The sequence below is a fragment of the Capsicum annuum genome, unplaced genomic scaffold, assembly GCF_002878395.1.
Source record: "Capsicum annuum cultivar UCD-10X-F1 unplaced genomic scaffold, UCD10Xv1.1 ctg1744, whole genome shotgun sequence".
NCBI classification, from domain to species: Eukaryota; Viridiplantae; Streptophyta; class Magnoliopsida; order Solanales; family Solanaceae; genus Capsicum; species Capsicum annuum.
In genome coordinates, this window is record NW_025823104.1 from 933794 (window position 1) to 947223 (window position 13430).

The 13430-nt window shown below is 37.2% G+C and overlaps 1 non-coding gene across 1 annotated transcript; it reads right to left on the reverse strand.

Moving 5' to 3' along the window:
• Positions 1-6944: 6944 nt before the first annotated feature.
• LOC124890441 lies at positions 6945-7052 on the reverse strand. Its single transcript, XR_007049174.1, has one exon. It is a non-coding gene; the product is annotated as a small nucleolar RNA R71 (small nucleolar RNA).
• Between the last annotated feature and the right edge of the window lie 6378 nt (positions 7053-13430).

Here is a 13430-nt window from a genome sequence, read left to right on the forward strand (position 1 = left end):
AGTGAAATTTATGGATCTCATGAATCGAGTATTTAGAAGAATCTTGGATTTATTTGTGATTGTGTTCATTGATGACATATTGGTGTATTTTAAGAGTGAGGAGGATCACGCCAGTCATCTTCGTTTAGTGTTGCAGACCCTTAAGGATCAATGATTGTATGCATGTTTTCTAAGTGTGAGTTTTAGTTAAATGAAGTGGCAGTTCTAGGTCATGTTGTTTCTAGTGAGGGGATCATGGTGGATCCACAAAAAAGTGGAAGCACCGGTAAATGGCCTAGACCTACGCCTCCAACTGACATTTAGAGCTTCTTGGGTTTGGCCGAATATTATAGGAGGTTTCTGGAGTATTTCTCATCTATTGCTGCTCCATTGACTAAACTGACTCAAAAGAAGGTAAAGTTTCTGTGGTTCGATGCTGATAAGTTGACTTTTACTCCTGTTTTGACCCTGCCCACGGGTATTGATGGTATTGTGGTTTATTGTGATGCATCCTAAATGGCACTAGTTTGTGTGTTGATGCAACATGGCAAGGTGGTTCCATATGTTTTTAGACAGTTGAAGGTACATGAGAAAAATTATTCGACTCATGACTCAAAATTATTTTCTATGGTTTTTGCCTTAAATATTTGCATCACTAATTTTATGGTGTGCATGTTAACATTTTTCAAGTCATAAGAACTTGGAGTATGTGTTCACACAGAAAGAATTGAATCTCAGACAAAGGAGATGACTTGAGTTCCTCAAGGACTATGATACGAGTCTTCACTATCATCCAGGTAAAGATAATATGGTTGTTGATGCTCTTAGCAAGTTATCTATGAGAGGCTTATCTCATATGGAAGTGGAGAAGCAAGATTTAGTTTAAGATATTCATCGTTTGTCTAATATTGGAGTTCATCTTTAGGATTCCGAGGATGGTGGTGTGATTGCACAAGAAATGGTGAGGTCATCTCTTTGTGCTGAGCTAAAAGAAAAACAGGTATGGGACCCCATCTTGATGCAGATTAAGAATGATATGGATGAGTAAAGAGTTTTGGCTATAGAGATTAGTGGTGATAGAATCTTGAGGTACTAAGGTAGATTATGTGTTCCTGATGTAGATGGGTTGCGAGAGAGGATCTTGGCTGAAGCTGATGAGTCGAGGTACACTATTCATCATGGATCGATGAAGATGTATCATGATTTGAAGGAGATTTATTGGTGGAGTAACATAAAGAAGAATATGGCTAATTTTGTGACTAAGTGCATGCTTTGTTAGTAATTGAAGGTGGAGCACTTGAGGACTGATGGTTGTTTCAAGATATTGAGTTTTCTATGTCAAAGTGGGAGATAATTAATAAGGACTTCATTACTAGTTTTTAACAGTCTTATAATCGGTTTGATTCGATCTGGGTAACTATGGAAAGGATGACTAAGTCTGGTCACTTCTTGCCAAGGAGGACTAGCTACTCCGGTGAGGATTATGGTAAGTTGTTTATTAAGACAGATAGTTAAATTGTATGGTGCACCTATTTTTATTATTTCAGACAGAGGTATGTAGTTTTCATCTTACTTTTGGCATTCATTTTAGAGAGGTTTGGGGACTAAGGTGAACCTTAGCATCGCTTTCCTCGCTCAGACAGATGGATAAGCAAAGAGGACTATTCAAATGTTAGAGAATATGCTAAGGTCTTGTGTGATCAATTTCGGTAGTAGTTGGGTTGACCACTTACCTCTCATTGATTTTTCTTATAATATTCTCCTCTTGGGTGGTTCGAAGTTGGTAAGTCTATATTGTTTGGCCCTGATCTAGTTTTCCAAGCCCAAAGGTGGTGGTTATTTTGGATAGTCTTAGAACCACCCAAAGTTTACAAAATTCCTATGCAGATATAAGACGAAGGATCTTAGAGTTTGATGTGAATGATAGGGTATTTTTTAAAGTGTCTGCTATGAAAGGAGTAATGCGGTTTAGCAAAAAAAGGAAATTAAGTCCCCGTTATGTTGGTCCATATCATTTTCTAAGGAGAGTTGGAAATGTGGCTTATGAGTTTGAATTGCCCACAAGATTGGGTTCTATTCACCCCGTGTTTCATGTGTCAATTTTGAAGAAGTGTGTGAGTTATCCTTTTTTGGTTTTCCTAGTTTAGAGTTTTGGTGTGGTGGTTTTTTTGTTTTATGAAGAAATCCCGATTAAGATTTTCGATAGACAAATTCACAGATTGAGGACAACAGATATTGCTTCAGTAAAAGTCCATTGGAGAAACTAAAAGGTGGAAGAAGCTACTTTGGAAGTTTAAGAAGATATGAAGACTAAGATATGAAGACTAAGTTCCCATTCATATCCCATATGTTGAATGTAAGTGCTTAAGGTATTAGTTTCATTTTTCTATTGTTACTTTCTATGTTGATAGTTTAATTCTAGTTTATTCTTGCTATTTCTCGTGCTATAAGTGTCTTAGCTTATTATTCGAGGACAAATGATCCTAAGGGAGGAGGGGGTAATGTAACACCCTTCAAATTTTGTCCATTTTATTTTGACCCAAGATGTGCTTAGGGAGGCTAAAAGGATAATCTGGGTGAGTTTCAAAATTTTTTGAAGAGGTTCAGGGTTATTTTAAAATTCCAAGGTAGTGAGCCTCCACGTTTTTAGCATGCCACAGAGGTTAGCCTCAGCGATTTTGATAGGGTAGTGTGCCTTAGCGATAATGCCTTATCATAAATGATAATCTCCACGATAAGCAGTATGGCATGTTGGTTAGGCTCCACGATAAGATCGTGCTATGTTGCTATGTAAAAGTTGTGCTATCTTATTTTATTTCCCTTAGGATGAGGGGTTATGTGGTCTTTTCACCTATGTATGACCTTTAAACATTATATGAGCATATTTATCCCAGTTTTCAAGGAACAAAAGCTATTATTTCACCCTCAAATGCAAAACCCAAGAAAAGCTTAAGGGTTTTGCCTTACATTCGTCTTTCGAGTTCCAAGTTCCAAACTGCTTCCAAATTCTTGTGTGTCTAAGGCATGTTACTCTTCCACAAAGCTTATTTTATTGAAGGCATATATTTAAATTGTTATTCATTTGATTTAGTAGTGGTTTATGAATATGGGTTTGAGGTCTTTTTTGAAATGAATCTTCATTAGTTAGATTCCCATGGTTTTATATGCAATGTTTATGCTTTATTAATGGTTTTTCAATGAATGGGGTGCATGGGTATGGGAATAGGAATGAGGGTTGAGGTATTCCCCTAGATTTATATTTAGGACTTGAAATTGGACTTGGATAATTGTTTTCCCTCAACCCACTCATGAAATTTGTTTTGAAATATGATTTATCACTTGGTTTGACTTACTCACTTGTACTAATGCATGCATAAATGGTTGAACAATGAACATGGATATTGAAGGTTTGTTTGTCTATGTTTGATTTAATGAACAAAGGGGGTCGAGGAATTCCCCCAAGCTAATTGAATTGTAAAAACAAAATTAAAAGATTGTAAGCGAATGGTATGGCGATACTGTGGTGTGCCTTAATGAATAATTTTGTGGTTCATGAATTAGTCATATGAAACTTGTTTTAATTGTATAATGGGGGTTATGTAGCTAAGTTTTGAAGGTGTAGGTATCGAATGGATTATAATGGAAACTCATGTTTGCTGACGTGAGGGTTGGTCTTGATAACAGTAATGACACTTCAGGTCATTTTCCATATCTTTGCTTATTCCTACCGTTTGAGCTTCTCCATAGATGCCCCAAGTCATTTATGAATTCTTGGGACCGACAGTTCGGTTACTAGCAGTTCGTTTGGTTTTGGAACCAATTCCCTGTTTATAAGTTTTCACTAGTTCCAAATGGCCATTGAATAAAAAATTTAGTGAAATGATCTCGGATGCAAATTCTAACTACGCCAACAGATCTAGAATATCAATTTTATATTAGGTAGACCTTTGGTTTGGTTTCCAATGCACCCGAGCTCATTTTGACCTATCGATTGGAAAGTTGAAAATTTGAAAGTTTAGGTGTGGGACCCATATTTGGCCGAAATTATCTCGAGTTGAAAATCCAATTTTGCCAATGTGTTTGAAATGTCAAATTTAGTGTGGTTATATAGTTTATTTGAGAAAATTAGATTCTAGATGCATCCCGATGCATTGGACGAAACTTAGAATCAAATTCCAAGTTCCAGCTGTCATCTGGTGAAGCCAAGACCGTGATCACGGAGGTCTTAGTGCAATCACGACTGCCAGGAATGTGGCACGTATGTGTGTAATTACAAGGATCGAGGGCATGGCTGGTTCTTTAAACAGCCATTTTTGGCTGAGAATTAGCCATTTATATTCTTCCTTGAGAGCTTAAAACCTTAATATGGTGTGCTAATCACAAATTGGTCATGGTAGGTGACTTGGAAGCTTAATTATCATCTTGTATCAGGATTATCTTCAAATTTAAGGTAAGAATCCCTTGAATACTTTAGGCAAAATTTGAAGATAATCCCTTGAATTTAAAACCTCATACAATTTAGCTTAAGGCTTGATTTTAGCCCAAAGTATCCTCAAGTTTCAACCATTTCTTGAGAGTTATGACTTCTTGTTCATGTGTGAACATTGGGTTGGTGTTGAAAACTTATTTTTCGTATGTGATACCCACTTGGGGTTTTGGTATCGTTTTTGCACCCGAAGGACAATAGTGCAATATGGGTATTCTTAGACTCGTATTGATAAGTAGATTATGGTTTCATTAGTGTGATGGCATTTTGGGGATTGTGAAGTGATGACAAGCATATGGTGCATCCTATGATATTTTGCGGTTCAGCTTCAAGGTAGGCCTCTGTCTACTCCTTTTCATAGATGATGTGTGATATATATTGTGCGTGAATATGGATGTTAAGATTGAGTATGCATAGAATAGCTTAGCCTTTATTGTTGATTCTTTGGGGATTAGATGAGGGTTTGGGACCCATAAAAGGATATGTTTAAAATCCTTTTGAATCCTAGTGCCTTCTCTCTCTAGTTTAGATTAGTTGTAGTATGTGATGGGTGGTGAATTTACCACTCAACATTCGTGCACACTACTATGCTTTGAATGTATAAGTGAGACAAATTTGTGATTAAATGCATTAATTTCAGCATTTTGCAGGCATATAGGTTAGGAGAAGGAAAGGTGTGCATGTGAGTTAAAAAAGATCAAAAAGGAGAAAAGAAATGCAGCTAGAAGACCTGAAGCAGAAACAAGCCTCAGTTACTGCGATCACGTTCTGTAGGCTGCGATCGCGATGAGTCAAGCTAGCTCAAAGAGTTGTAATTGCGGACAAGCTCCAGCGATTGCGGCTACGCGGGAATATGCCTAGTGGCAGTTTTGTAATTTTATTCAGCTAAATCCAATTCCATTTAGAGGCTAAAACCCTTTCTCTTTTGGGCATCCTACACTATTGGAAAATTTTGAATTTGATGTTTTAAACCCTAATTTGGGCAACAATTATATTTTGATTCTGAGACTGTGAATTTAGTGTAATTGAAGAATGGATTCTTTGAATATATCAATGGTATATTTCTTTCTCTTTTCTTCATGTGTAGCTAAACTTTCATTGTCTTAGGATTATATTGAACTAAGGTGAAATTATGTGTGGTTTATGATGTATTTGTGCACATGTTAGTTGGTAGATAACGGGTTGCACTGTTACTTTGTTAAATTAGTTGGGATTTATAGGTGAAAGCTCCAAATACCCAAAATGCGTTTGTGGGTGAAAACCTTAAATTCTTGAAAGCTCACACCATCATGTAAAGAGGGGTTTGGGTGAACTCTTGGAACCCATATCATCCTTAAAAGAGGGATATGGGTGACCAAGCAATAGTTGATAATTGATGGATCTAGTTTGCTAATTTTCACTATCTTAGAAATAAGGGTGATTAGGAAGTTAACTATACCTTAGGCATCTTCCTAGAAATAGGGATGCCCAATTAAGGTAATAGGTGATTGTAATTGGCACACTTGTTAGGTACCCGAAAGGGTCAACAAGTGATATTCTTGAGGGTTTGTTGACAAACTAGTCTCAAGGACCTTTGACTTATCTACCACATCATTAATAACTAAACTTTACACCAAATCTTCATGCACCCATGCATAACTTGCCCATAGGTAGACATAATCCCAAGATCATTTTTACATCAAATTTAAACCAAGATTGTTGTTTGATTTGTTGATTTGGTTTGTCATTGATAAACACTTTCCAAAAATCAACCACCCCCCCCATTTTTATTCATGAGTTTTTTTATTCACATTGCCAGTAACTTATTAATGGTATTTAACACCCATAGGACTAGAATTCTAATTTCGCTCCTCGTGGATTCGACCGTAACATAAGTTGAGATATTAATAACGATCATCCTTTACTAATTTTGATGGTATAGGTGAGCGTTATCAAAATAACATCATTGTTGGGTAGTGAAATTTAGTTTTCACTTATGCGGTGTTAAGAGTTACTTTGGATATACCCGTAGTGGTTTATATTTATTTTGGTTGTTGTTTTTGTTTTCATTTAGGTGATATTCATAGTGTACATAGAACCATAAGTAACAATACTAGTCACGCTGGGTCTTTCAACAGTCCTCTTGATGATGAGGGGAAAGTCAATGACATTGTAAGTTCAAGTCCCATCCGTATCCCACTTACTCATGGGTACGGTATCTTTTATATCATAAGCTTTATGTTTCATATGCTACAAATGAAGGGACTTTTTTGGGGCAAGCATATGAGGATCCCAACTTGCATTTGAAGAATTTCGTGGAGGTTTGTTCACCCTTTGAATAGCACACATCACTCGAGAGTCCATTCAACTTTGCCTCTTCCCATTCTTTCTAACAGGGTGGGCAATACTATGGCTCCAATCTTTTCCGATGGATCAATTACTTCATGGGAGAAACTCACCATTGCATTTCTTGATCTGTATTCCCCCTATCCAAGATTCTATAATTATGTGATAAAATCACTAACTTTAGGCAACTGAATAGTGAACCCTTGTACAAGGTTTGGGAAAGATTCAATGGGAAGGTTACTCAATGTCCCAATCATGAGGTCTGGTTGAAAATGCTTCTCCAAATATTATACCGTGCCTTAGATCAACTTAATAAGACTGTGCTTGATAATGTGGTAGGGGGCTCTCTTATGAGGCTAACGTATGATGTGGCTACCAATTTGCTTGAGGAGGTGACAAGGCAAAATTGGGGATGGCATACCCGGGACATCAAGTTTCTTAAAAGTTCTTCTACCACTTCATATATTGATAAGGAACAAAGAAAAAAGGATGAGGAGCGGAAAGAGAACTTGGCAAAGGTGATGACAAAATTAGAGTTGCTAACGAAGCATGTGATGGATGAACTCACAAAGGCGGTCAATGCATTGGATTCCCGCTCGGCCTATCAAAGGCATGGTGGGAATCAAGGTTTGAATGAGAGAGATAGGGAACACAACCACGATCGGAGGGATAACAATCGTGAGTATGATCTTATGTTCCCCCTCATGATTGGGCAAAAGGTAAGGATTCCAACTTCGTTGACCCCGACAAGTATAAAATGGAAGATGTTCTAGATAGGATTTTGGTGAAAGTAGAGGGAATGGGCAAAATGGTCCATCAATTGAAAGGAAATTTTTTGCAAATTAACCAAATGGTTTTGTCCCACTCCACTTCAATTCAACAATTGGAGACTCAAATCTGGCAAATATCCACCGAAATCAACGCTAGGCCAAAGGGAGACCTCCCTAGTGACCCTATTATTAACCCAAAAAATGAGGCCCAAGTGTTGGCTATTTTCATTAGGAGTGGTAAATCCCTCGGTGATGCTATGGTGGATGTCAAAATAGAGCCCAATGTAGAGAAAAATCTTGTGAATGATTCAAAGGAAGAGACTTTGGAGTCTCATGGAAGGAATAAAAAGTGTCTGCACTAAATAAAGAAGTTGATAGTGAAGAGGGTGATCCAAAGATAGTTGAGAATGATTAACTGAGAAGTGATCCAATTCCTACCGTGATAGTTCCTCCTTCATTCCCTAAAAGGTTCAAAAAGAAGGAGGAAAATGCTAAATTCAAAACATTTATGGCTAAGCTTAGCAACCTCTCCATTAATATCCTATTACTTGAGGCTATCCAACATATTCTGGGGTAGGTTTATAAAAAAGTTGTTGTCAAAGAAGAGTCTTGTTTAAAGTGAAACCATTAAGGATACTCATGCGCTATCATGGCTAGTGTGATAGTGAAAAAGAAAAAAAAATCTGGTAGATTTTATAATTCCATGTACCATCGGGACACATAAGTTTGAAAAATTTTATGTGACCTTTGTGCGAGTGTAAATCTCATGACCTTTGCAATATATAAGAGGCTTGGATTGGGCACCCCTACTCAAACATCAATGAGGCTTTTGATGGCGGACCGGTCTATCAAGAAATAGGTTGGTGTTGTGTTTGACTTGTTCGTAAAAGCGGATAGATTCATCTTCCCAACAGATTTTGTGGTGCTAGATTGTGAAATGGACCAACAGGTGCCTATCATCCTTGGTCGACCTTTTCTTGCAATCGAAAGAGTCACTGTTGATTTGGAGTTTGGGGAAGTGAGTTTTAGAGTTCATAATGGTGAAGTGTACTTTTGGCTATGCAAAACAAAGAAAGAGTTGCAAGTGGTATTAGTGATAGATGTTGAAGTTGAGGAAAATAATGAGGGGTCCCTTGAGGTCTTAACTTGAGAAAGAAGGAAGACGCCGTGCCCCAATGATAACTAAGGCGCTATGTGGGAAGGAACCAACAAATGCCACGAAGGTGGTTCTATCCTTTGTTTTTAATTTCGTACTGTAGATTTTAATTTTGTCAATTGAATAATCCATGTATTTATGGCACTAAAGAGTGTGTTGAATGAGTTAGAGAAAGGGAAAGTGTGAAATTTGTGCTTAGTGATCTTAAAAAGGGAAAATGTGTCAAAATGAGTAATAAGCTGAACATGGGAAAATAGAGGTGCAAAAATTCCCTCAGTTACCGTAATCGCGGGACCTTGGTCACGATCATGGTCACCCGCATATATGCGATAGTGAACCCCTGACCACGATCATGGTTGAGCAATTTTTAAATACCATCTAAATGCGCTATTTCCTTCACTCTCCTTTCTCAAATTTGCTCTCAAATTGCACCCACTCTTGGGTACACTTTGGGCATTCAAAAGACTTAGAGCATCCTCTTGTATCATTCCCCTCTGGTAAGTTTCTTGAATCTATTCTTTAATTGTTAAAAATAGGCTATAGAATGTATGTTATAGGGAAAGCCTAAATCTATGATTTTCAAAGATAAATCTATGTCGAAATGAGCTTTTGTGGTGGTTAGCTGCTAGAATATGGTGTGCACGCTCATGGGGAAGCCTTGAGTACCCAAATGGTGTGTGAAGTTGAGAAAAATGAAGGGTGCACATCAATGCCCAAATGAGTATTGACAAGCATTTTTTTTCATTCTAAGGGCCTAATCGAGTACCTAGTAAACTTGTTCAATGATTTCAATGCAAATTCTTGTTGTAGAACATGTTTAGGCTAAAAATTTGAATTTTCGTACATTGGAAATTTTGGCAAGAAATCGGTCTTAGGTATTGCGATCGCGGTCATTAGGACTGCGAACGTGGTAACTAAGGCTGATAAGCCTAGGCCAAAAATTTTACACTCCAATTTTTTGTACAAACACCACCAAGTAACTATCCCATAAGCTTTAGTGAACAACATGGCTTAGTTTTTATAGGTAAATGTCAATGATTAATATGGTTGCATTTTTCTTATTTTTTCAAGATCCTATCATGGAAGAATATGAATAAGTCCAATTCATGGTACCTGAGTGCCACACTCTATACTATAGTGATCTTCCAAGGAAAAAGTTGCTTCCAGAGAGAGGAATATCCTTGGAGAAAGTGATGGAAAAGCGTTCTACATTTCATGAAAGGCTTGGGGCCACGAGGTGGAGGTGCTTCACTTCAAATCCATACAAGGAGAATGAGCAATGGGTCCGTGAGTTCTATGCTAACCTTAGAATAGTATCTTTCTCAGACCCATCCGCCATGATTATCAGGATCTCGAGGAAAGAGGTGAACTTTAGGGTGGAGAAAATCAATGATATTTACGGGCTCCCAAATACAAATATAGGTGAGTTCGAAGAGAAAATGTGTGAGCTGGGAAGCTGGTTCGCAGAAAGACTTCACTATGAGCCCATTATCAAATCATTTCTATAAGCAACAAAATAGTTATAACTCATAAGTCACAATCCAAGGAACATCATTACAATATACTGAGTCACGAAGTAATATTATACTAAGGTTTACTAGTCTCAACTATGTCTAACTTCTGTAGCTAATTCCACAATGACTAACACAAGTCTAGGCCTAAATGGGCCGGACAATCCCACTTCTCAATATCAACTTCCTTAATTAGGTACACTATGCCCCAAACTATGCTAAGATATCTAGTTCAACTTCTAGATGTCAAGTAAGCCACATACAAGCCTAAGATAGGAACTTCAACTAGAAATAAGGGCACTTAAGTCAATTCTACCCAAATTACGATTCCAACAATGACACACAATCCTAATAAGATCAATTATATAATCATGCTCCTAACACTAAAACCATATCTATAATCTCGCAATATATCAAAACTATGCTATAATTCAATCTAAACTAGAAAGAAGGCTATAGGAGTCTACAAGGTTATAAACATACTATCTTACGGGTCCAAGACCCTTATCTAATTTTCCAAAACATCAATAATCAAGGATAATCTATCTTAACCATAATCAATCCTGACATTCATATCCATACGCAATACATATCATACATCATCGACGAAGGAAAATGAGTAAAGCCTACCTTAAGGCCAGACCGCAAAACCATACTTCAAGCACCACATGTTCGTCTTCACTTCACAATCCCCCAAATGACATCACACTATCAAAAATATAATCCACTTATCAATACGAGTCTAACGATACCTATATTGCACTATTATGCTTTGGGTCCAAATACGACACCAAAACCCCAATTGGGCCCCACATACGAAAAATGAGTTTCTAAGACCAACCCAATGTTTACACAAGAATAAGAAATCATAACCCTCAAAGAATGGGAGAAAATTAAGCATACTTTGGACTAAAATCAAGCCCTAAGCTAAATTAGAGTTTTGGGTCCAAATTATGAAATTCAAGTATGAATTCAAGAAATTCTTACCTTAATCTTGAAGATAATTGCAATACAAGTTGATAATTAAGCTCCTAAGTCACACCCCATGACCAATTTTGAGTTATTACACTTATTTTGGGGGTTTCTAAGTCTAAATGGTTAAGAGGAAATTCTCCAAATGCATCTTAGGGCATTTATATTGCCCCTACAGCTAAACAGATGTTACTATCGTTGTCTATGGGCCACAATCATGCTACCCACAATGGCTACACTCTTGGCCACGATTGTGGTTGTACCAGATGACAACAAACTGAAAAATAAGTTCTTCACCCTCGAAACTCATCCAAAATTCAAAGAACATGATCTGATAGTAAATTTTGAGTGTAAACCATATTTCAAATTCATTGCAATGACAAAACTTTCATCAGAGATCACTTAGGAAAAAAGTGGGGCCCACACCTATAGTTTCATCATTTCTCATAAAATCCACTCAATAGCCCAAAATATGTTTGGGAGCATTGGGACCTGAACCAAGGCTCCTCTTAGCCTGTAATCAACATTCCAGATGGTATGATGAAGTCGAATTTTCAATTTGAGGTCGTTTTGACCAAATATGGATCCCACACCCATTCTTTCCAATTTTAAACTTTTTGACCAATCGGTCGAAATGAGCTCGGGTGTATTGGGGCTCGAACAAAAGGTCTACCTAGACGAAAATCAATATTCTGGATCTGCTGGAGTAGTCAAATTTCCTTTTGAGATTGTTTCACTACTGTTTTTGCCTGGTGGCCATTTTGAACCAACAAAGACTTCTAAATAGGAAATTGGCTCTAAAAAACCAAATGAACTGCTTGATAACAAAACCGTCGATCCCAGCAAGTCATAAATGACTTGGGGAAGCTATGAAGAAGCTCGAGCGGTAAAGATAAGCAATAATATGGAAAATGACCAAAGAGTCATTACAATATCCACAACTAAAAGGACTTTCATCCCCGAAAGTCAACAGAAAGAAAGAATCTTAAGAGATCGAAAGAATGAGGTATTGGGCCTGCATGCTCCAAGCATGAGTTTCCAGATAACCTCAGTGAAAAGAAAAACCTTGAAAGGGATTTTGCCACATGTATCCCTTTTTCATCCAGTTCTCTTGTTCAACCTCCCAAATAGCCAACTCAACTTAACCACTAACTGGCCTCCAACTAAATTAAAAAGGCTGATGTACAAACATCTAAATCACATCACACAACCTTCTCTATGCCCGTATAAATCTACAAAGTCTCATCTAAGACAAAAGCAAACCAAGATATGAGTCATAAAACTGACTCCAAATCCAAAAATAACCTTCCTTTACCTTTTTGCACCTGCTTTCTACTCCAATACCCGGTGGAAAATCACTTAAGTCTCATCCACAGAGTCTCATCATAGAGAACTCAAAGAACTGAAGTTTATCCATTCAAAGTCCATAAGGCAAACATGAGAATAAAATAATAAGGCTCTCTCTGGGCACACAAATGGAGATAATCATAGATCGCAATCCATGCCAATGCTCCAACCAGTCCAGATGAAAATCAAACTAAAATCTCAAAATCCAAGGTATAACTACTTATCATTGAATATTCCACCCTAGGGTGTTTCATCCACCAAGAATGAAGACATACTAAATCCAGCTCGAGAATATTACTCCCTCTGAGTAAATCGTCCAAAATTCCCAAAGAAAACTCGAGGTCAAAATTGAAATAACCAATATGGGGCCAATAGGCTAACATCTAAACACTTATCAACTATAATCCAAACGATGTTGAGAAGATCGAATAGGCAACCACGTAGTAGGCTTAACCAACCTATAAATGAAAAATGAACAAAGTCAAGTCTAAAGTAAAAGTTGTACGCAAGCTCTACAACACAAAGATGAAAAGGACTAATAATGAAAAGGAATTAATCTCCAAATCTATCATACTTCCAAATCGGTATTCCAAAGTATCAAGTCAAAACTGAACCAATAAGCCTATATCACTATTAAACATTCAAATAGACTTTATTATCCAAATCTGACATATCCAATATAAATCTTACCAAGCTACAATATAGAAATCATACAAAAGGGAAAATCATTGGCTAAAAATGCAAATAACCCACCCCATATTTGCTGGAGGGCATGAGCTATCAAAACATACTAAAAAAGAACTCCCCAAAGCTATAAATCATACTAGAAAAGGCAAATATTCTAGCAACTCAAAGAAATGCAACTTAAGTCGAAACTAAGTCAT